The sequence below is a fragment of the Gobio gobio genome (genome assembly GCF_949357685.1).
Source record: "Gobio gobio genome assembly, chromosome: 15".
Classification (NCBI taxonomy): Eukaryota; Metazoa; Chordata; class Actinopteri; order Cypriniformes; family Gobionidae; genus Gobio; species Gobio gobio.
Window position 1 is genome coordinate 44632273 of NC_137108.1, and position 23685 is coordinate 44655957.

At 37.1% G+C, this 23685-nt stretch overlaps 1 protein-coding gene across 1 annotated transcript in view; it reads right to left on the reverse strand.

Moving 5' to 3' along the window:
- Positions 1 to 201, reverse strand: part of LOC307138170 (uncharacterized protein) — a 6859-nt gene extending 6658 nt beyond the window's left edge. The window contains exon 1 of the mRNA XM_079836337.1: positions 160 to 201. The gene's annotated coding sequence lies outside the window, so the exon portion shown is untranslated. The remainder of the gene's footprint in view (positions 1 to 159) is intronic.
- Positions 202 to 23685: the final 23484 nt, after the last annotated feature.

A 23685-nucleotide genomic window follows, 5' to 3' on the forward strand; every position in this document is an offset into this window, starting at 1 on the left:
GCAATTACACAGACAAAATACATGGTTCCTTGATAACTACAAACCAGAATAAACTGTAACATCAGCCATGTCATCGCTATCATTGTAATGAAACAGCTGTAATCTATGTCCTTCATAATAAACACAACACAATAAGTTTGGTTCACTGAATTTTCTTACCTGTATCAGCAGGTTGTGTGGCTGATGGCTCTGAATGTGCTCAAATAGACAAGGAACCGTTCTTTCTAATTACCTTCCTTCTATAACCACACCCTCATATTTCGACATTGGAAGGACACCTGAAGATGACAGATAGGGGGAAAACCCTTATTTTCTGTGTCTCTGTGAGATGTATATGGGTATATTAAAATAAGGTGCCTGTATATTGAGGAACATCTCTTATATAAAGTATATTTAGGAAAGTCTCTTATACATCACAGTGTTTTCACAATGTGTCCAGAGGAGACGTGCAGACTAAAATAGGTTTTTATGGTTGAACTAAGCATTACATCCTCTTGAAAGAAGAGTCAGTCAAGTCAGAACAAGCCAGTGTTAAGCAAGAACAGACTGTCCACAAAGATCAGCTTGAATCTGTTCTGTTTGTGACATTAGGTCTAAAAACCTCACTGAGGAATCATGACTTATTTATACCAGTTATTTTAATTAGATAAAGAAGTTTATTGGGAATTGTGTATAGACATGTCTCTCTGGGTATTATTATATTGTGGATCATTCCTTCTATGCACTACATTTTCATGTTTATGTCCTCCTGGGACCCAGGAATAGACTTTTGTCCACTGTAGTGGACATTATATTTGAGTGAATTTCTCTGACATCATACATGTCACAGTCTGGATGTCCTGTAAAGAGCACATTCGGGGCTTGGCAGAGATACCAAATGTTTGAAGGTTACACCAGGGCAACAACTTCTTCTTGGTCTTTAAAAACGGATGACATTAATGTTTAGCACTCTTATGGAAATATGATCATATTTTGTAATTCTAATTTAAATCGGATTCATTTTCAAATTGTTTGTTATAAATCAACATCTCTGGAAAATGGTATGGGGTTTCTAATCAAAATATGACTTTCTGTTACAAAACAGGGCATTGATTTCATAAATGATCACTGTAGAGGACGCCAGGACTTAAATCATGTTTATCATCAGGCATTTTGGAGACATAGGTGAATAGGGAAATAAATTACATATCAATATTCCTATGAAATATTAGATATTATTATGAAAATGTTGCCAATTATTCCTCCCATTATTACACTTCTATTTTCATTACATGTTGCACCAAGAGCACATTAATATGCTAATTAGATACATTGTATTGAATGGGAAAACCCAAGTATGGCCATTTTACCCACACATTGCATAAAGTAAAAACGGTATATCAATGCATTCCATTATATCTTTCATAACATAGTTCAGAATCATCTTTAAACAAAGTTTGTTTAAAAAAAAATCCTGAAACCTAAAAATTGATTTTGCCTATACATGCAATTTCATTTTTTTTTTTTTAAACAACTGAGTCCTGGTGTCAACTACAGAAGATATACCATAACATATGAATAAAATATAATTTTTCAAAAATGATTTTTTCCCCCCATTTGTTTCTTATGCTCTAAAGTCTAAACAATGTAATGACATGAAAAAATACTAAATTCAAAACACTTTTTTTTCTGGGTCCCAGGAGGATATACTGTAATAGGCCTAGCTTATATTGGATAAAATGTAAACAAAAAAAAAATTATTTTGTCAAAATATTTAAAATTTGAAACAAACTCCAATACATTTATTAAAGGTGCACTGTGTAACATTTTTTCAGTAAAATATTCAAAAACCACTAGGCCAGTGTTATATATTTTGTTCAGTAGAGAACTTACAATATCCCAAATGTTTCCAACTATTTGTAAATCGTGAGAAAATTGCTATTTTAACCAAGGAACCGGGACGTGTGAGGGACTTGCCTGTCGATGGCGTCATCTGCGATACCCTCGGTTACATTCCAGTTTTATTTTGCAGAAACACTTTTCTCTCACTGCAGTGTGAACAAGTGTCAAAGCAGCCGCCGAGCGAACACACAGAGTAACGTCATAACATCATTTTCAACACACTCAGATGTGTCTAATATGATGAACAGAGCTGCGTTACCTCATACTCATGACCGGAAAAGCGGAAGTGGCGCCGGTGACTATGCCTTATTAACAATCGCTCCAGCGGCCTTACTCAGCTCCACAACACTCGGTCCTGCTCTGCTTCATACTACAGTGACGTTAATAATCGCATCCATGAACATGATTTCTGCCCGAGTCCTATCCCGATTATTTTCCACCAGCTGTGAGGTGAAGACCACATGTCCCAAGATTCTGCGCTCAAACGTGGCGTCATCAAACTACCCCTTTGTTTTGAATAGGCGACCTCTAGTGGACGGAAAAATTACATAGTGCAGCTTTAAGAAATATAAGGAATATTAATTAAAGCTGCAGTCTGAAACTTTTTTGTTCAAAATTTACAAAATGTATATAATGAGCGGGTACATCATAAATCTATTTTCCAAACCGTGTTTTTGTCTTACCCTGAATCACTATGGTACATCTATAATAAGTGTTCATATTCAGACTATTTTAGACTGGTTCGGGTCGGCACCGCTGCGGATTGGCTCGCCATAGACATAAACAGAGATGTTCTTCCACAAGACACATGCAGTTTTGTTTATTAACCAATGCTGTGTTCGAAATCTGCATGCGTCTTGCAGAAGAACATTTCTGTTTATGATTGACAGCTGAGATTGACGGCTTCTCTGAGTGAAGTTGTCACTGAGGCACCAACAGACATTTTTTCGGGATTTTGCGGAGGAAATTGAGCTACATTTCCACAACTGTTTATTTCACACCAACATAATGAGTTGTCCTGCAGTAAACTGTATACTAACAGATCCTGCGGGAGTGTGGGCGGGGTTTTGATATCGCGGCTCTACTTCCTGCTCTCTCACTACTGCGCAGATTCAGGTCCCAAATCAGTGCAAGATGTCAGCGCCATATTCGTACTTTGGCAGCTTCGCTTTTCTACAATGGAAGATAGTGAAGGGCGTCGTTCATCTGTTTTTTTTTTTTACGGTCAATGTTATTAACCGCTAGAGCACCAAAAGTAGCCTACAGCTTTACAGGTGCTGGTCATATAATTAGAATATCATCAAAAAGTTGATTTATTTCACTAATTCCATTCAAAAAGTGAAACTTGTATATTATATTAATTCATTACACACAGACTGATATATTTCAAATGTTTATTTCTTTTAATTTTGATGATTATAACTGACAACTAAGGAAAATCCCAAATTATCTCAGAAGATTAGAATATTGTGAAAAGGTTCAATATTGAAGACACCTGGTGCCACACTCTAATCAGCTAATTAACTCAAAACACCTGCAAAGGCCTTTAAATGGTCTCTCAGTCTAGTTCTGTAGGCTACACAATCATGGGGAAGACTGCTGACTTGACAGTTGTCCAAAAGACGACCATTGACACCTTGCACAAGGAGGGCAAGACACAAAAGGTCATTGCAAAAGAGGCTGGCTGTTCACAGAGCTCTGTGTCCAAGCACATTAATAGAGGGGCGAAGGGAAGAAAAAGATGTGGTAGAGAAAAGTGTACAAGCAATGGGGATAACCACACCCTGGAGAGGATTGTGAAACAAAACCCATTCAAAAATGTGGGGGAGATTCACAAAGAGTGGACTGCAGCTGGAGTCAGTGCTTCAAGAACCACTACGCACAGATGTATGCAAGACATGGGGTTCAGCTGTCGCATTCCTTGTGTCAAGCCACTCTTGAACAACAGACAGCGTCAGAAGTGTCTCGCCTGGGCTAAAGACAAAAAGGACAGGACTGCTGCTGAGTGGTCCAAAGTTATGTTCTCTGATGAAAGTAAATTTTGCATTTCCTTCAGGGTCCCTGAGTCTGGAGGAAGAGAGGAGAGGCACACAATCCACGTTGCTTGAGGTCCAGTGTAAAGTCAGTGATGGTTTGGGGTGCCATGTCATCTGCTGGTGTTGGTCCACTGTGTTTTCTGAGGTCCAAGGTCAACGCAGCCGTATACAAGGAAGTTTTAGAGCACTTCATGCTTCCTGCTGCTGACCAACTTTATGGAGATGCAGATTTCATTTTCCAACAGGACTTGGCACCTGCACACAGTGACAAAGCAACCAGTACCTGGTTTAAGGACCATGGTATCCCTGTTCTTAATTGGCCAGCAAACTCGCCTGACCTTAACCCCATTGAAAATCTATGGGGTATTGTGAAGAGGAAAATGCGATATGCCAGACCCAACAATGCAGAAGAGCTGAATGCCACTATCAGAGCAACCTGGGCTCTCATAACACCTGAGCAGTGCCACAGACTGATCGACTCCATGCCACGCCGCATTGCTGCAGTAATTCAGGCAAAAGGAGCCCCAACTAAGTATTGAGTGCTGGACATGTTCATACTTTATTGTTCATACTTTTCAGTTGACCAAGATTTCTAAAAATCCTTTCTTTGTATTGGTCTTAAGTAATATTTTAATTTTCTGAGATACTGACTTTGGTATTTTCCTAAGTTGTTATAATCATCAAAATTAAAATAAACATTTGAAATATATCGGTCTGTGTGTAATGAATGAATAGAATATACAAGTTTGACTTTTTGAATGGAATTAATGAAATAAATCAACTTTTTGATGATATTCTAATTATATGACCAGCACCTGTTACTTAATCATTTTCCTTCCTCTTTAAAAACAAAATTTTCCTGTGTGTATTATTTAAAATTTTCATCATTTTATACTGTGGGCAAAACCCACTGTGCCCTCAATAGCCCTTTCCATCCTGTTAGTCTTTCGTAAAATCCATCTAAATAAAAACAGTTCCTTAATGACATCATTTTAGAAGGGAAAACAGCAACACCAAACATATTTCCAATCAATTTGATGAGCTCGGGGATGTTTTGTGGTTTTAGTTAATTAATCCGAGCGCCAAAACACACTAGCCAATCAGCAGTAGGGGGCGTGTCCACTCATGATGAGGGAGGAGAGAGTGAGCAAGAGGGAGATTTGAAGTTTTGAACTGAAGAAAGAGTGCAGAAAGAGAGATGTCTGAGAGATATTACAGAGAAGAAAAGGTCAGAGGATATACACTGGAACAAGAAGGGTTATGATGAGGCTAGAGCTTTAGGACCTGTGTTAGTAATATTTGAAAAGCATTCCAGTGCTGGAGAGAGCTAAACGGGAAGCAGGCCTGAAAACGGACGCAGAGGCTGCGTTGTTTCTGCTCAATTGGTGAGTAACATTGGATTTGAGTGTCATTGTTTGTCCGGTGTCATGAAGAATCGGGTCCTCCCTCGAAATCGGTTCTCCATCAACTAACTATCAGTTAATGATATTATTAAATACATACAAACGATATTCTTATATATGTTTAACTGTTAGTTAATAAATAATATTAATAATAGCCTATTCAGTGAATAAATTAACACGTAATTACATTTAAATATGATTTTGAATACATAAGTAAGTGCAAATGCGTAATAAATTTAAGCAATCAGGCGGCTAATCGGATACCTGCAATCATGCTAGTAGCTGATACAGATTAATGCTCAATAGTTCAAACAGATTTGTCACCACACTGGGAGCTGGTTTATAACAAAATAAACATAGCTAATAAATTAATTGAACATACTAAACGATAATATATATTAATAAACATCCTTTAGTAGAATATGTTTATTTTGTTTATTTATTTAGGATGTATGTCAATGTTATTGACAATGTAGGTCAAACCAGTTATATCACACACACACAGACTCACACTCACACACCCACTCGGTCTCATGTGTTTGTTGAGTCCAATGTTGAAACCAACAGATGGCAGCATTGTACTGAAGTGAAATTGTTTTGCTTATATGAAGCCCGTTTTAATTTTAAACCACAGCTTTGCTAGCTTGAGCTACTGGATTAGTAATTAATATTAATATAGTGCTTGTCTTGTACTGTGTCTCATAATGGTTTTTCATTATTCTGAAGCGCCCTGTTAAAATAATTTGCCACCTGTCAAGCTTCTGTTATTGTTTATTCACATATGTCTTATTTAAATACGGAAGACTGTCTGGCGGACGCTAGCTAGATATTTTACTTTATAACGTGTTAAATATGGATATTTTTCTTACACAAACCAATTCGCTTCAGAAGGCCTTAATTTACCCACCTGAGCCGTGTTGATTACTTTTATAATGGATGGATGCACTTTTTTGGGCTTCAAATTTTGGGCTCCCTTTCACTGCCATTATAAAGCTTGCATTATCCAGGACATTTTTAATATAACTTTGATTGTATTCGTCTGAAAGAAGAATGTCATATACACCTAGGATGACTTGAGGGTGAGTAAATCATGGGCTAATTTTTTTTACATTTTTGGGTGAACTATCCCTTTAAGGTTAGGATTTTTTTGCGCTGATTATATTGATTGAAATTTTCAAAATGAATTTACAAAAGTAACTTGTAGCTTGTTGATAGTGATGCCTGTTTACTGTAATCAGTTTTATGTCAGCAACATGACAGATTAAATTATGCAATTAATACAGCCTCAAACACATTTCGGTTTAGTTGTCAATTATGAAGCGTAGCTACATTTCTCATTTATGCCTTGTTTTTCCATGGCAGTAGGCAAAGCATGAGAGAAAATCTGATTGAATTATGGTCTACCCACTCTGATCTCCAAAATAACCCTTTAATTTATCAGATTGCTCCATGGCTTGATGGTGACGAGGGACATTGAGCTGGCAGGCTTGTAAAGCAGTGGCTGCTTGTAGGTCAGATTGTTGGAGGCAGAAATGCTTTGAGACCGCAGCATCGCTTGTATTGGTGGCCCAGTAGACTGACCGCATGTAGTGTCCAGTATGAGCTCACACTTTAGCCAAAGGGCTTTAGGGCCAATCAGAACTCAAACTGCTTTTATACATTTTAATAGAGACTAAAGCATTGATGTGCAGAGTGCCAAAGGGAAAAAACACAAAGGGAACATTGACATAAAATTTTTTAACTAGGTGGTACTTGATTATTCTTCTTGATTGTAGATTGTTTCTGGTTCTTTCCATCAATAGTGTACAAAATTGACAATTTTCTTTCTTTCTTTCTTTCTTTCTTAACACCTGGCAGTGAAAGGACCACTTGTTTAATTTAACATTCATAAAATGTTGAATGCCGAACTCAGGAGGTCAAATTGAATATTGTATGAGTCATTTTCATTTCTATTCTATTTTTAGGTTTTTAAGTTTTGGGCGTGTCTAAATACACAAATCTGTAAAACTGTGGTTATGATTTGTATTGTTAAAGCAAAACATTACTTATATTAATATCAATATTGAAAACAGTTTTTGCTGCGTAACATTTTTGTGGAAACCATGAGACCATTCAAACACTTGTGGTATAAGATTTTTAAAAAAGGCAGAAATATTAATACTTGCAAATTAATAATTGCAAATTAATGCTGTTCATTGAACGTTTTATTAATCAAAGAATCCTGAAATAAATGTTTCTTGAGCAGCAAATCATCATATTAGAATGATTTCTGTAGGATCATGTGACACTGAAGACTGGAGTAATGATGCTGAAAATTCACAGGAATAAATTACAGTTTAAAATATGATATTCCCATAAAACAGTTCTTTTAATCTGTAATAATATTTCACAATATTACAGTTTTTACTGTATTTTTGATTGAATAAATGCAGTCTTGGTGAGCAGCAGAGACTTATTTCAGTTTCCAAACATTTGACAGCTACTGTATATATATATATAAAAAAAAAAAATATATATATATATATATATATAAATAATAATAATACTTTTAGTTATTAAAATGAATGAATACTTAAAATTGTTATTTACATAAATTCATTTCACTTCAAAATACTCTTTTTTTTTTTTAAATTGTTAGATACACTGAATGTTAGATAATAGTTTGTCTAACACACACGGTTCTCTCATCAGAAAACATAAGCGTTGTGTCTCTAATGCCTAAAGTGTATTCATGGAAAGCGCCTTCCGCTGACATTAAGCATTTGATATTGTATCCTTGATTGAAGTGCCATGAGTGACAGAGCTTTTGATGAATGACACATGACTGCCTGTCATGAGGCATCAGTGTTTGTTACCATGGCAATGATGGCAAGGAACGAATGGCGTTTCACACTGCGAGGGAGATCTCCTAATGAGGGAGTTACAGTAGAGGTCAGAGCAAGTGTTGTCTGTAATTTCATCACGTCCCTCCCCAGATAGACGGTGTAAATTCGTCTTTTACGGAGCAAATGAACATCAAGGACAAAACGAGTCATGTATTCATTTTTCTTTCTTTCTTTGTCATTTAAATAGACGCGAGTCAGAAAGAAACACAGGCTCTTCTGATCACGGATCGTGTATCTCGACAGTCACTTTTGCTGTTCGACAAACCAGAATTGACTGTCTTTGAAACGCCGTGTTAAATGTTGTTAAAACAAGAATCGGCAGCTGGTTCTTTGACTGTTAATTTGACAGATTAATCCCAAGGACTGCAGCGTTCTATTTGACCTGTTTCTTTCTCGCTTTGCTTTAATACTGTCGACTCGCATTTACTCTGATACTCCGAGTGAACTCAAGCCTCTCTGCACCCTCAGACACGCCAAGATGTTTTTCACTCAATTTGCATATTATTTACATGCAGCTGTACTGCTTGATAACCAAGCTTTTTTATTAAAAACCATGCCTTTTCTTTCTTTATAATAGACATTTATCCCCATTATATTCAATTATACAACTAGCTAAATAGTAAATATTGACATAAAAAAATCCTCATGCTATTTTCCAGCCTATTGATGATAGTCAATATTCATAACATCTCGATATTTATGTACTTTTTCTGAAATGGCTTAGTTTTTGTGGCTGGATTATATTTGGTCAGATTTACTACATTGCTTGTTTGTTTGTTTATATAACTTAACATTTTTTTTTATTTTTTAAATAGATTATTCCTTCATCCTACCTAATAATCCTAGGAAGTTTTCCCCGTGTCACTTCACTGGGCAGTTGTGAAGCTGTTTTTGGAACTATTGTGCAAATGCTATACTTAAAATGGGATTGATTTTTTTTTTATTATTTTTTATTTTATTTTTTATATTATATTTTAATGTGCACACACTGCGAAAGTGCTATTAACTGGACATTTGTCTAGTGTTTTTTTTAATTTTTTATTGTGTTTTCATCCAAACGACTTTAAGTTTCATATCTTAAGTTTGTATTTTTATACATTTTATTTATCAGAACTTTAATATATTTTTATGTTCCTCTGTTCTGTTGTGACAATTAAACAAACAAGTTTTTACCTTTTTGAAACAGCATTATCATATTATTTTAGAGAGGCTGAGGGATCATGAATAACTACAAATAACTAATGTAAGGGAAATCTGTTTAAGTGTTTTTTTAGGCGTTTCTGTTATTTTATTTATTTATTTTTAATATATATCGGCTGATATATCGGAATATCGGATTTTTAAATGACCAAATATTTGTATCGGTATCGGCCTTAAAAATCCTTTATCGGTCGGGCTCTAGTAGAATATGATTTTGATAATATTGTTTAACCCTAAAAGGGCTACAAACATTTGAGAGGCAGGGAAAGTGTAGGTCTCATTTCTTGGTTTCGTGTTGAAAGGGTATATTTGTTTGATCTGGTGACTTGGTTCATACATTCTTTTTTTTAGCACACGGGCAGCATTTAAAAACAACATGACCATTTTGACCACCTGTAGTGGGAAATCTACTCACCTTCAGATAAAAGTTGATATATTTCACATTACAATATTTGGAGGGGATCTGCATGTTTAAAGGTGCAGTGTGTAAATTTTAGCTGCATCTAGCGGTGAGGTTGTGAATTGCAACCGCCCACCGACCGCTCAGCCCTCCTTTTCGCAGCACATAGAGAAGCTACGGTGGCCGATACAGGACAAATATGTCACCGTCTGAGACAGCAGAGAGTAGCTAGCGCTCTGAAGAGTGTGTGTTCAGAAGGAAGCTTATGCAGGGACGATCCTTAGTTCACGAGTCGGTGGGCGGGGCTACAGAAGCATATTTATCTGTAGGGGCGGCATCTAGGTCCTATTACATAAGAGATCCGCATATTCTGAGAGCTCTCGTTTTCTGGGTCTGGTGTCAATAAAAGCTTTTCTTTGACTAACAAGGAAGTTTTCAGCTCTGAAACTAACAGGATATTCTTATATTACCATGACCTTTTATAAATCAAAAGCTCAAGGGAAAGTTGATTTCTCAGTTCATCTTTTAAATATAAGATTACCACAGAAAATGATTATAAAGCCTTCTAAAAAGAGACTATTGTGCAAAAAAACTAAACTATTGCTTAAATTGTTAAACTCCTGTCAAAACCAGAAAAACTATACCGAGAAAACACCATTACTTCAGTAATCAGTCAAAGTTCATTCGCCTGAAAACAACTTGGCTCAAATAACTTTTTTTTTTGTGCTTTTTTTTAAGTGCTTCAACTAAAAACATTTTTTAATTAATTTTTCTTTCACATATGATATAGAGCATTGACTTGTACTGATATAGACTTGTATTAAACCTGCAACATGATTTAATATCTTTCTGGAAATATAAATGTTCTACAACACTGTTAGAAATAATTTTAATAAACTTTTTTTTTTTTTTAAGTAAAAAAACTGAAAAAATCTAGATATAGGCCTATCCTCTGAAAGCAAGTCTTATTTTACACAATGTTCTAAGCGTATTTAGATATTTATTTAGGAAAAAAAGATAAAATGCTGGACATGAAATTCAGAAAAAGATTTTTAGCAGTGCATTTGGTATATTATTTGGATACCACTGAGCAGAACTAAAGCTGTTGTAACCATAGCAGCTGGTCATGTTTATCACCATATTCTTATAGACCGTAGGGCCCTATAAAATCCGTTAAATTTTTTCCCAAATTCAGTTTAATTTTTGCTAATTCCGTTTAAATTTTTGGGAATTCATTTGTTTTTTTACCCTTAACTGTTATTTTAGTTGAGTGTGCTTTTAATGTTAATATAATAGAACATAAAACAAGATAGGAATGACCTTAAATTTATTTAGGTAACAAACATCACATTTACTCAGTAATTTACTTTGAATTAATCAATTTTTTTTCTGCAAATCATGATTAATTGCAATTAAAAAACATTGGATTTTTTTATATTTTGATATTGTAATAATTTCAGTTACTCTCCAAATTAAGGACGAAACAACTTAAAGACAGTATATTTTAAATATGTGTTGTAATGGCATCTTTTTATGAATGAAGGCCAGTATCACTAATACTGATGTCTCTATGAAGCATTAATGACGTTACATTACAGTATAACAGAAAGCTCCCAATTTCAACATTTATTAGGCTTTTAAAAAACATATTTTAATTTAATTGAACTTAAAACAATCTTTACACAAACCCATTATAATAAATGTTATATTTAACGGTGACCTTCCCTGTTAGACATAGCCTACACAGAAATTAAATAAAGTTATCAACACCTTTCTTAACTCTATAAATAATAAGTGAAATATAGATTAATCATCATTAAAGCTACAATTTTCTCTGTTCCCGTTGTTCTTTGATGAACATTAATGACAGACATTATCAGTGCTGCTGTCACTTTAAGATCTACCGCTTCCGAACTTGACGCGGATCAGACTCGCTGTCCCGCGCATCTCATTTTCTCTCAAGTTCTTTTAAGACATTATTTTCCATACAGTGGAAGATGAGAGCCGCTTCACCATACTTTCATTGTTTTGAAGGGGAGCTGAAATGACGGGAGGGGTTGTGTCGCCCAGATTTGCTCCCCCCCCCGTCTGCATTTTCCCCAGACATTCGTTCTTCTCCCACACAAAACAGCATTTCATTCCAAATATGTAAAATTCCGTGAAATTCTGCGTTAACACTAGATTAATATGCCAATTCCGTAAATTATAGGGCCCTAAGACAGTAATGATGCATGTTGTTTTTTGTTCTCATCATTTGTGTAAATCTATTTGTTCACTGTTTGAATTTAAAGTTTAAAAGTTTGAAGTTGTCAGCCTCATTAAAATTGACTCTTTGTGCCAGAAAAATACAGCTCTTATTAAATTGTATCGGCAAATACAGTGATGCTAAATCTAAAAGGGACTTTTTGTTGACTCGCAGTGAACTACTTTTTAAAAAGGGTAGCTTGACAAGTTATGAGTAACTTGTGGTTTTGTTGCTAAATGGAAAAAAAAAATCATTACACATTTTGAGCCGTGCAAAGCTGGAAGCAAAGCGCTGTTTGGGTCTGTGTTTGATCAACAGTTGTCTGAACATGGGCATGTTGCCATTGTGCTCTGTTGAGCTTTCACTGGAATTACTGCATCGATAGCATTGGTGGATTTGTGTGAAGATCAAGTTAAGCACGTGCATGCGAACACTTAAGCTGGATTCACAAAGCTGTTTGGGTTGTAGATGTGTAGATGACAGTAGGAGTTTGTGGTGATGGGCTGTATTTTTTGTCGGTTTCTACTCATCAGTTAAGAGAATAATTATGAATTTATGTGGATAAGAATCACATGGCATCTTATCACTTTTGGAGATCAAAAAACGCATTTGAAGAATCTCATCAGACTAATTGGTTTTCCCCCTCCATGAGCTCAGAGTAGGTCAACAGAGAGAGGTAACTGGATGATTTAAGCTCATAATCCAGCACAGACCCTACCCAACACACACACACACACACACACACACACACACACACACACACACACACACACACACACACACACACACACACACACACACACACACACTCTGTAGTTACATGACCCAATTGAACACTGGTCTGAAAGTACAGGGTTAAAGTTTAGCTCTTTTTCATAACCTTCCTTCCTTCCTTCCTTCCTCTATATTTATTTATTCCAGTGGTGGCACTATAGAATATTATATTATATTATGTCCGTCCGTCCGTCCGTCCGTGGGAAAATAGAGGTCTGTACATAATCTGGCGTAGTTTATGCAAGCACCAGAAGTGATCTCTTGCGCGTATCTCTACGCCAGATCGTGTACATTGACCTCACTTACGTATGCTCAAGGCTGTTGGACATGGTGGTGTATTAGAGTTTAAAAAAAAAATAACGACTGACAGACTGCAACGGTTGGAGTTAAAAATCTTCATTTGTGTTCTACTGAAGAAACAAAGTCATCTATATCATGGATGCCCGGGTCAGAGTCCTGCACTGGTGCGACGGGTGACCCGCGAATATTGCTGAAACGGGTGAAAAACATCCTACTGTGTCAGATACGGATGCGGGTCGGACAAGGGAGAACACGGGTCTAAACACGGGTTTTAAACAGTCACGTGCGGTGCAAACGAATATAGGCCTAAAAATATATGCATGTATATTGTAGATGTGTTCCTAAAAATATGCATATACAAAAATATGCCTTGCCTGTATTTCAAAATGATAAAATAATTTCAAATCCATATCAGTTTATTTGTGGCCGCGCGGCGCGCGCCCTCCCAGGAGAATCACAACCGCACGCGCGCTCTGCCTGCACTCGTCGAGATGGATCATGAGGAGTTGAAGAAAAGATAGCCGGAAATGTGGAAGTTCATCGCTGAGGAAGCACGCAGCTAACTGTGGTAACAAAACCAAGCACACGCAGTTCAATCAAACAGTATTTTTGTTATGGTTCCTGAGTTTAGTCTCTTAATAACACTGTCGTAGTAGCCTACATTAAGCCACGTTAAGCGTTTTCTTATAATGGTTTTCTATGGGAGGAAAACGCTTAACGTGTAATTAAACGCGTTGCGCTCAAATTTTGGGCTCATCTGATTTTTTGTACATAGTATACGTTATTAGTATTATGTTTACTGAGTTTGGTCTCTTAATAACAGTGTCTTACCTACATTAAGCCACGTTAAGCGTTTTAGAATGTCCCGAAGTTGTCCTTAAGTTAATGGTCGTGTAATAACTTATGTATGCTGGCAATAAAATTTTTTGTAAGTGTGTCTATAATGTAAAATGCTAAACTGATTGTATTGCGGGTGCGGGTCGGGTGTCGGTTCTATTTTAAGCGGGTCGGGTCGGGTGCGGATTTTATTTAGTGCTGTTGTCGGAAAACGGGTCGGATGCGGTTTTAAGCACTGCGGGTACGGGTGGGTGCGGGTTTACAAAATCGGACCCGTGCAGGACTCTGGCCCGGGTAAGCAGATAAACATCACATTTTCATTTTTGGGTGAACTATCCCTTTAAGCAGGAATATTGTGTTCATCTCTTTGTGTTCGTACTGTTGTTTTTGGATCTAGTCCAGTTCAATGTTTGATGGCTGACCCTATGGCCTTTTTAAAATTTGATCCCATTCACTTACATTGTATGTGGCTCACTAACCAAGATATTTGTTTGTATTAATAATAATAATAATTATTATTATTTTGTAAAACAACATTGCTACAAATGCTGTTGAATGAGCTTTAAATTGTTCATCTTTTACACAAGAAATATATTTTGTTGCAATACTGCATCCATATTCTTGCATGAAAAGTACCAGGTTTTTGGGGGGGCATGTACATTGAAGTTCCGCTTAAATACCATGGTACATTAATATGGTAATCAGGTTGTGTGTACTGGGCGGCAGGATCCGTGTTCTGATTGTTCAGTCATTCGAACCGTGAGCATTAGCTGTCTATTTTGGACTCTTTCTTCATCTTCATCTGTAAACATGAGTCACTGGCTTCAGGCATCACTATGGCGACTTAAGGACTGCGAGTCCTGCAAGACTTTGCCACTGCTGTCATCGCATTTGCCTTGTGACTCACGGACAGCAGTCTAATCTATCGCAGGCCTGTCATGGAAGCCAGGCAAACTGTCATCCTCCTCTGGCAGTTTTCTGTACTTCTCAGCCCATGCGGATTTAGACTTGGCAATAAATTCAGTGAACAGCCATTTATCATCACTTTAGTTTGGGGTTTTTTCTCCACTAAACCTTAAAGCCACAAAAATGTGATGACTTCATGGTGAAGGTAGGGAAGATAAATCCACGCATGTTTTCAGTACAATCATCTCATACGTGACCTTTGACTTCAGCTCAGTTGTTATGCTTCAGGTTGGATAAGGTTAAATTGATGGCTTTATTTACGTTCCCTTTAGAATGCTATAAACAATGATGCGGAACACAATGTGAACGATTAGACCTGGATTAGAACCTGAATCATGGAGATTCATTAAAAGAACAGACTCATAAATCCTTCTTTTATACTGTACAGTCCTGATTCTAATGCTGCATAGCATTCACAGTCAAATGTTGGATGTTCCTACTTTATGTCTCAGATATTCAACCATTCAACCATACATTACACATCTGTTAGCAGAAGGAGTTTTATAATCTTGTATTGTAGGAAGTTTGACTAATTGATGCACTTTTTGTTTTGCTTAAAAGTCAGTGTTTATTATTAATTGTGTTGATTAATCTTTTGGGGTGGCGCCGTGTTCTTGTAACGTCATGCATCCACAGCTCTGTGAAATTATACTTGCAGATTTCGGCATTAGTTGTGTTCCAGGAAACATTGTACATTGTTCCTGTCAAGAGACGCTGTATTGCTCTTAAGTTTAAGTTGATTGGAACAATGTGAATGCAAGAATTGCTTTTCACTATTTAAATAAAAACAAGACAGAGAATATGCATTGAGGTCAATGTACCCTGATATTTGCATGCAAAATTGATACTCCAATATAATATCCTCCGTCACTTTTTCTATCCAAGTTGCGAATCAAACACGAAAAATTGGAAGACTCCATAAAACATTTGCGAATAAAGTGTCACTTCCATCCCATGGAGAAGTTCAAGAGAACAAAATCTTTACTTCCTAGGAAACTGGTGCAAAGCATCAGTAATAGAGGGTATGCGTGTGACGTCACCATCGGCCGGAGTGACTGCGGTTACGCCCACTGAGGGGCAAAAAGACAAAAGAAAGGCAGCATTGGTCTTCAGGATGCAACAATACAGTTAGTCCACGGTTCAATACATACCTCGGTTTTTAACCACGGTTTTCAGTTCGGTTCTGATGGCTTGTCACATCAGTTTTTTGCTTTTCTATTTTTAAGCGACAGGAAGCAAGAGGTTAAGGAGAAAAAAGACTATTTTTTATTGCAATACTCTTTCTTTCTTTTACTTAAAAGAATTGAAAAACTTTACTTAAAAAAAAAACCTTGTACACATTCCTAGTGTATTGTTTAATATAAAATAAATATATATAAAGATTTACACTGGCAGCTCAGAGCTGTTCAGCAGCATTTAAGTATGAAATTGAATGAATAAATGTAAAAATAAAACACTACATAGACTTCACTATAAAATATACATTGATTCTTACTAAAGCTACTGTATTAGTTCTTCAGTCAAGAGCAGTGAGTGATTTTCTCTTTGTATTTTGTTGTTGTATTAACATTAAAGGGATAGTTCACTCAAAAATGAAAATTCTGTCATCGAGAAATGAATACAGGTTTGAAACAATATTAGAGTGAGTATATAATAGGGCTGTCACTTTTGTAAACAAATCCTGTTCGATTTGAGACACAAGTGTTCATTGAATCGATTCTAAAATTGATTTTAAATGACGTTTTCATTTTCAACGCTAAATATAGCCTACGCCAATCCACGGACAACTAACAGGCATTAGGATGAAAGTATAGAGGGCGCTTGAGATGCACAAGCCAGCAATATTTCTGATGATTTATTTTATGCACAATGACAAACAAGAGTGCAACATTCTGGGAAAAAAAAACATTAAGCAGAGTGGACTGCCATAACGTCAAAGAAAAACATTAGCTACAGGCTTTAACATGGCTGTGTTTACGATTATAAATTCCACAACAACAACAACAACAACAAAAATTGTAGCCCATGAAAAGAGGTTGAAAATGAAGCTTAAATTACTAGCCTACACTAATAATTTAACGTAATTATTCAACCGTTCAAAATTAAACTTTGAATGAACTTAGCTTGCGAACAGGCCATGTGTTTTTTTTAATTGAGTTCCGACACTTAGGCTATGCGGGCGTTACTGATGAAACGTGCAAATAAGGCTCTATTACAAATTCTTGGACAGGAAAACAAGTCTATCAATATTTTCGGGGTCCAGAGCAGAGCGTTTTTTATTCACTATATGCCCAGCTGTTGAGAAGACGCGCTCCGACCGCACTGATGTTCCAGGGACACTCAGGTACTTCATTGCCAGCTGCGCAAGGTGGGGGTATTTCGAACTGCCAATCTTCCACCACAAAAGCGGGTCGCTGTCAGCTGGCAAAGGTGGTTCGTTTTCATAAATCAACATCTCCTGTAAGAGGTCGCTTTCGACGTCATTCACTCTTTCGTAGCCCCTTGTGTAGATGTCACCAAACAGATCCCCATTGCTGTTAAGGCCGTCTTTCCCCTGTTTGATTTCGAGCTGCATGGCTCCGCCTCCACGGGTCCTTTTTTATTTGTTTAATTCGTTCAAAAATAATAGTGTACATATTTGGTTAAAATCGATTCCCTATTTTCATTTTCGAAACTTGTGTTGGTTGGTCCGATCGATTGTGCAATCGATTTTCGAACGTAAAGTGACAGCCCTAGTAAATAATGACATAATTTTAGAGGTGAACTGTCCCTTTAAGGACAGCGTGTTCACTATTACTGCGCTGCTGTCAATTTAGAGGTCTTTCAATAAGACCTGCGTGCATCTAATATACAGACACGCCGATTTTACTTTCACTTTAGACATAACCGACTGTGTTTATGTTAACCATGTGTGTATTTGACCGTATTAGCGCAGTAAGACGACTACTTAGTCCAGTATTCACGTGTTTGACAGGCGTTTAGTGCGCGCGCTCGGAAAAGCGCATGTTAAAACCGTTCATAAGCACGTGAATGAAATGTTTAACCGGCAAGGCTGTAAAACGCATGCATATAATGAAATTTCGTGATTGTAAATAACTATAGTGTTCCGTGAGTATAACTCTACCACTAACGTGTGATGTGAATGTATGTCGCGTTGTTCAGTATTGGGATGGAGGCAAATTATAGAATTTGTAGAAAAATTATTAATTAAATGTAAAACCGGAAAAAAAAACGCAACTCACAAATGCGTATTGAACCGTGAATGCCGTACCGAACGGTTCAATATTATATTGAGAATTGTGGCATCCCTAGTCTTCAGCGTGAATGCCGCGAAAACGCACACAAAACACATCTAAAACTGGAAAGAGCTTTGAGACCGTACAAACAGATTTGACAAGAAATCTGCGGTGTATTTTTACAGACGTCCGAAAGCTACTGAAGAGAAGTAAATCGCTCGCTGCAACTCACAGAAACAACTGGACTCAGGCAGCGAGACGTGGATTTGCATTTATCATTTTGTCTCAATAAGTTGAATTTTGGGGTGAAATCATTCCCTATAAATTGTATTGTTATATATTTTATATTGACAAATCAATTAAATATTTGCCATCTTATATTCTGTTCAACATTGTGCCTCATAAGGGGAGGAAAGGGAGGCACAGCCTACCCAAGATTTTGAGGTGAAAATGGGAGAAGGATACAAGTTTTAGGGCTGGACGATATAAACCGATCAGGCATAACATTATGAGCGGTGAAGGGAATAACACAGATTATCTCTTCATCATGGCACCTGTTAGTGGGTGGGATATATTAGGCAGCAAGTGAACATTTTGTCCTCAAAGTTGATGTGTTAGAAGCAGGAAAAATGGGCAAGCATAAGGATTTGAGCAAGTTTGACAAGTGCCAAATTGTGATGGCTAGACGACTGGGTCAGAACATCTCCAAAACTGCAGCTCTTGTGTGGTGTTCCCGGTCTGCAGTGGTCAGTATCTATCTAACAGTGGTGAACCGAAACAGTGGTGCACGTGGGGAGTAAAGGCTGGCCCGTGTGGTCCGATCAAACAGACGAGCTACTGGAGCTCAAATTGCTCAAGAAGTTAAAGTTGATAGAAAGGTGTCAGAATACACAGTGCATCACAGTTTGTTGTGAATGGGGCTGCATACCCGCAGACCAGTCACGGTGCCTGAAATTTTCTTTATGTATTTCCCCAGTGTTGAAATTAGGCTCATGAAACACTATTTCTGGCTGCATGTCAATATCCATGGATCACTGGATCTTAAGTTGTAAGGACCACTTATATCGAGTCCAACCTTTCATTTAAACTGAAAATCGTTTGTTTTACTTGTGTTTTCGCAGTTTCCCCTATTAATTCCAGTCATCCAGCAGCTCTTCTGCCACTCAGTCGCGGCTGAGGGGGCGTGTTTTGGCGGGAAAGTGGCAATGCATACCCTCTATAAAATAATAAAAAGTTGCTGCAACTGGGGAACACTCTTTTTTCCTATGTAATAAATTATTTGCGCCTCAGAGCACACAGAGGAAACGCAGCAAGAAATGTTATGTTGTCTTGCGTTCAGAGGCGGATGCATGATGTTTGGGAACGCAATCGTGTGAGACTCTTCTGGGAGGTAATTATATTATACCAAATCATTTTGATGACAGGCTTTGGCTCAGGCACTTCAGAATGACAATATTTTAGATGGTGTGCAATGAGATTGGTCCGGTAATTGGTCCAGATTATCCCAGTATATTTTTCTGTTGATATGAAAAATGATGGTCATTTAACAATATAGCGGGTGAATTATGTATATGATTTATGTTGGACAAAGCACACAACTCCATTACTTGAGTAAAAGTAAAAATACTATTGGTTAAATATTACTCCCTTACAAGTGAAAGTTGTAAAGATAGATTTTTACTTAAGTAAAAGTACAGAAGTACTTGCTTGCTTTTAAAAGTACTTAAGTATCAAAAGTAAACGCATTATTTTATTATTGTTGCATTGTTGTATGAATGCACGCTGTTCCATCATGGTGGTTTAAGCCAGTCCATCCGACATGCTAGTATATCTGAACTCATTTAAATACTTGCTTAAAAGTTACAAAGCTCTTATCAAAGTCAAAATCTTACTAGAAAAGAAAGGTTTCTACATTGTGTTTATTTGACAGGATTATGTAAAAACATATTTCTGAAAGGACTTCAGTTAACATTATTAGCCCAACTACGCTTTTGCATGCTAACTAACATCATTGTCGAACGTTACCTATGCGTTAGCACTCTATCCACAAGGCTATGGCAACTTGGCGGGTAAATCTATAAAAATCATTTGACCAATCATACTTCATACCAGTGTAAATTTTGACTGCAAATTTGGATTTAGTTTTAGTCAGTCTTTTGACTACAACATTTTAAGCATCTGAATTGTTTTAGTCTAGTTTTAATTGACTATAATAAGATTTTAGTTTTCAATAGACTAAAATTCAGTACTTGTGGTCTGGCGTCTAAGAGGCAGCTTTCTGTGTGCACTTTTGTGTCATCGCACTTTTTCAGACTTATCTACGTCTGCTCTTCTGAATTTTAACTTTTAAGTATGACAATGGTTGCGCGCACTGCGCCTGGGAACTGCGCTTTCTATTTTGCCATCAATTGATTGGTGTTCAAAAAATACTTGGAAATCATTGAACTTCATGTGATCCTACAAGAGTGATTACTGATAGGCTGTCTGCAAAAAAAAAAAAAAAAATTAATGTTTTAAAGAAAAAAAACAAATCATCCACTGACTTTCAAAGCGGCTACGACTTTCTACTTCGAGGGAGTAAAAAGTATGATATTTGTCTTTCAAATGCAGTGAAGTAAAAGTCATAAGTTTCCAGAAAAATACTACTCAAGGAAAGTACAGATACTCAAAAAGTGTACTCAAGTACAGTACTCAGGTAAATGTACTTAGTTACTGTCCACCTCTGGTTACAATGTTATGATGAACTATATACCTTTCTCCACTGACGTTCAAAGTTGTTTCAAGAGTTTCTAAGGATACTGATTTTTTTGAAGGCAGCTGTCTGACTCTGAGATGGTGAACTGGAACATGGTTATAATTATAATAATTACCGTTATGTGTCTGACTTTGTAAAGAGCGAAAGAATTGTGCAGCATTTACTACAGTAAGGTTGACCGAGTGGATCTCTCAGCATGCATGAGTGAGTGGAGGCGGGGTTAATTTGCATATTCATGTTTCCACATATACTAAATTAAACAAGGGTGTAGAGTTACATTCAAGCTATTTTAATGCATGACATTTACTGGAATTTTTTTTTACATATGTCATTTTGGTGATCAAAGATGAGTTTTAAGGGATAAAAAGTTTGACTACAGGGGGACTTTAAAATATCATATTTTGTGTTCAACAGAAGAAAGAAACTCATAAAGGTTTGGAACAGCTTCAGGGTAAGTCATGACAGAATTTAAATTTTTTGGTGAACTATCCTTTTAAGATTTTATGCGCATCTTTCCAGCATTTTGTATGTGATATCCCAAAATTTGCATAAAAATAAGTGGATGGAAACCTAGCTAATGACAAACAGACTCTCTTTTAAATGCAGCCAACGGGGAAGTGATTAGTTTTGTAGACCATCTCCATGTTGGCACGGGCTATGCCTCTGCTCGGGGAGGTTCACCACAGTGTCGAGTGAACATTAGCTCTGATTGGTCAGGTTCTGCTTGAGTGGATTCACTCATGGCCTGTCTGACCATTGGAGTGGAAGAGAGAGTATCTCCTGCAGGGTTCAACTGTCATTCATAAAACTACCAAGCACTACACTAGTACTACTACAGACTCCCCGACACATTTTTAATGAATGAGCTGAATGTTTTATGTATTCGAGGTGTTTGCCTTGTTTGAATGCATTTCGGTATACTACTTGGATTATAATCGAATAATCGAAGTTTCTAATTCAGTTGCTGTTTTTTGCTATATGTTGCAATTCCCCCCCAACATTTGCAAAGATTTTAGATTTCATAAAAAATAGTCCTTCTGCTTTGTTTGAAGGAATAGTTCACCTAAAAATGACAATTCTGCCATTATTTACTTGTTCATCAAATATGCTGTCTATAGGTTAGATGTAAGTGACATCAGACATAATTTGTTCTTGAATGTCTCATGTCTAAATAGTGCTGTCATGTTCATATCATGACCCTTTGTTAAACATTTACCTTTTTTTTTCTTAAATTGACAAAATGAAAAACATGGCCTAAGATTTACAACTGTTTTTGTTCAATAGTTGTGTTGTGGATTAATTTAGAACATATACTGGAAGATTCCAGGACTTCTTTTTGCTGTGATGGCAATATCTTTAGATGTGTTTTAGTCGATCGGACACAAGTGGGCGATGCTTAATTAAGGTGTAAATAGGGTCTAAAACATTTTGAGCTTGTCCACTTTCGACCACTTCCAGAGGTAGTCGAAAACACATTCGACCGGATTGCTTTCATAGTGTAGACGCTCATGTGGTCAAATGTGTTCAAACCAAGCCTGCAGCACTCCTCTCAGAAACTGAAGCCTCCGCGCCTCGATCGCCCCCCGGTGGCCGGTCCCAGTATAGCTCCTAAACCCCACCTCTCCATGTATTAGAATGGACGCAAGACACACTAAACAATTCAATTACACTTCAAATAATTGTTTCCTAAAGATGGTTTCTGTCATTTTAGGCAGTTTTTATCACAATGATTTCATTTCAAGTGTTCGTCTTTTAAATAAGTTTAGTTTTAGTTAGTTATTTGATACTATAAAAACGGGGGGTGTGACGTCCTGATTGACAGCTGAGATTGACGGCTTCTCTGAGGGAAGTTGTCACTAAGGCACTAAAAGACTTTTTCGGGATTTTTGGGAGGAGATTGGAGCTTTAGCTTTAATTTCTACATTTCTATAACTGTTTATTTCACACCATCATAATGAATTGTTCTGCATCTGTGAGAGTGTGGGCGGGCTTTTGATAATCGCGCCTCTACTTCCTGCTCTCTACTGCACAACTCCGGTCCCGAGATGTCAACGCCGTTCGCGGGCCTATGAAAGCTTCAACTCTGGTCAGCGGAAGTCAATGAAGTCGCGTCGTCCATATTTTTTACGGTCTATGAACAGCCACAAAAGACGCCTACTCTCCGCCTACTGACCTAACGCGTAAACATTGTGGGAAGCGCGCTAGCCAGATGGGATTTAAACTTTGCCGGCTGAAGACCCAAATTTGGTTTGAAAAAAACATTCCAAGCACAATGTTCTCTCGCCGTTCCTGATTTCTAGCACGGATTTACCGTGTTCGTCGGGGTCTTGTGGCTATCAGAGCAGAAACGAAAGCTGCTGTTCTCCGTATGTTTTTCCATCCTCTCCTTTTGCGTTCATATGTAAATTGTGTGAGTCTATTTCGTCAATTAGATCGAAAGATCTGAAAAAGGGCCCATAGACCCTCCCCTCAAAGAAATCAGGACGGAAGTGGTTGAAACTGTCCAGAAGAGATGGATTAAAATGCCAGGTGTGTGAACAGGAATGTGTCTGGGCCTTAGTGACTATTTTTGCATCTTATATGTATGGAGTGATTGAAGACTTGTTTGATATTTTTGCTTTTCAGTTGTTTGTGTACAGCAGCAAATATAATTGATCTCGATCAAGTATTAAAGGAACACTCCACTTTTTTTGGAAAAAGCTCATTTTCCAACTCCTCTAGAGTTAAACAGTTGAGTTTTACCATTTTTGAATCCATTCGGCCGATC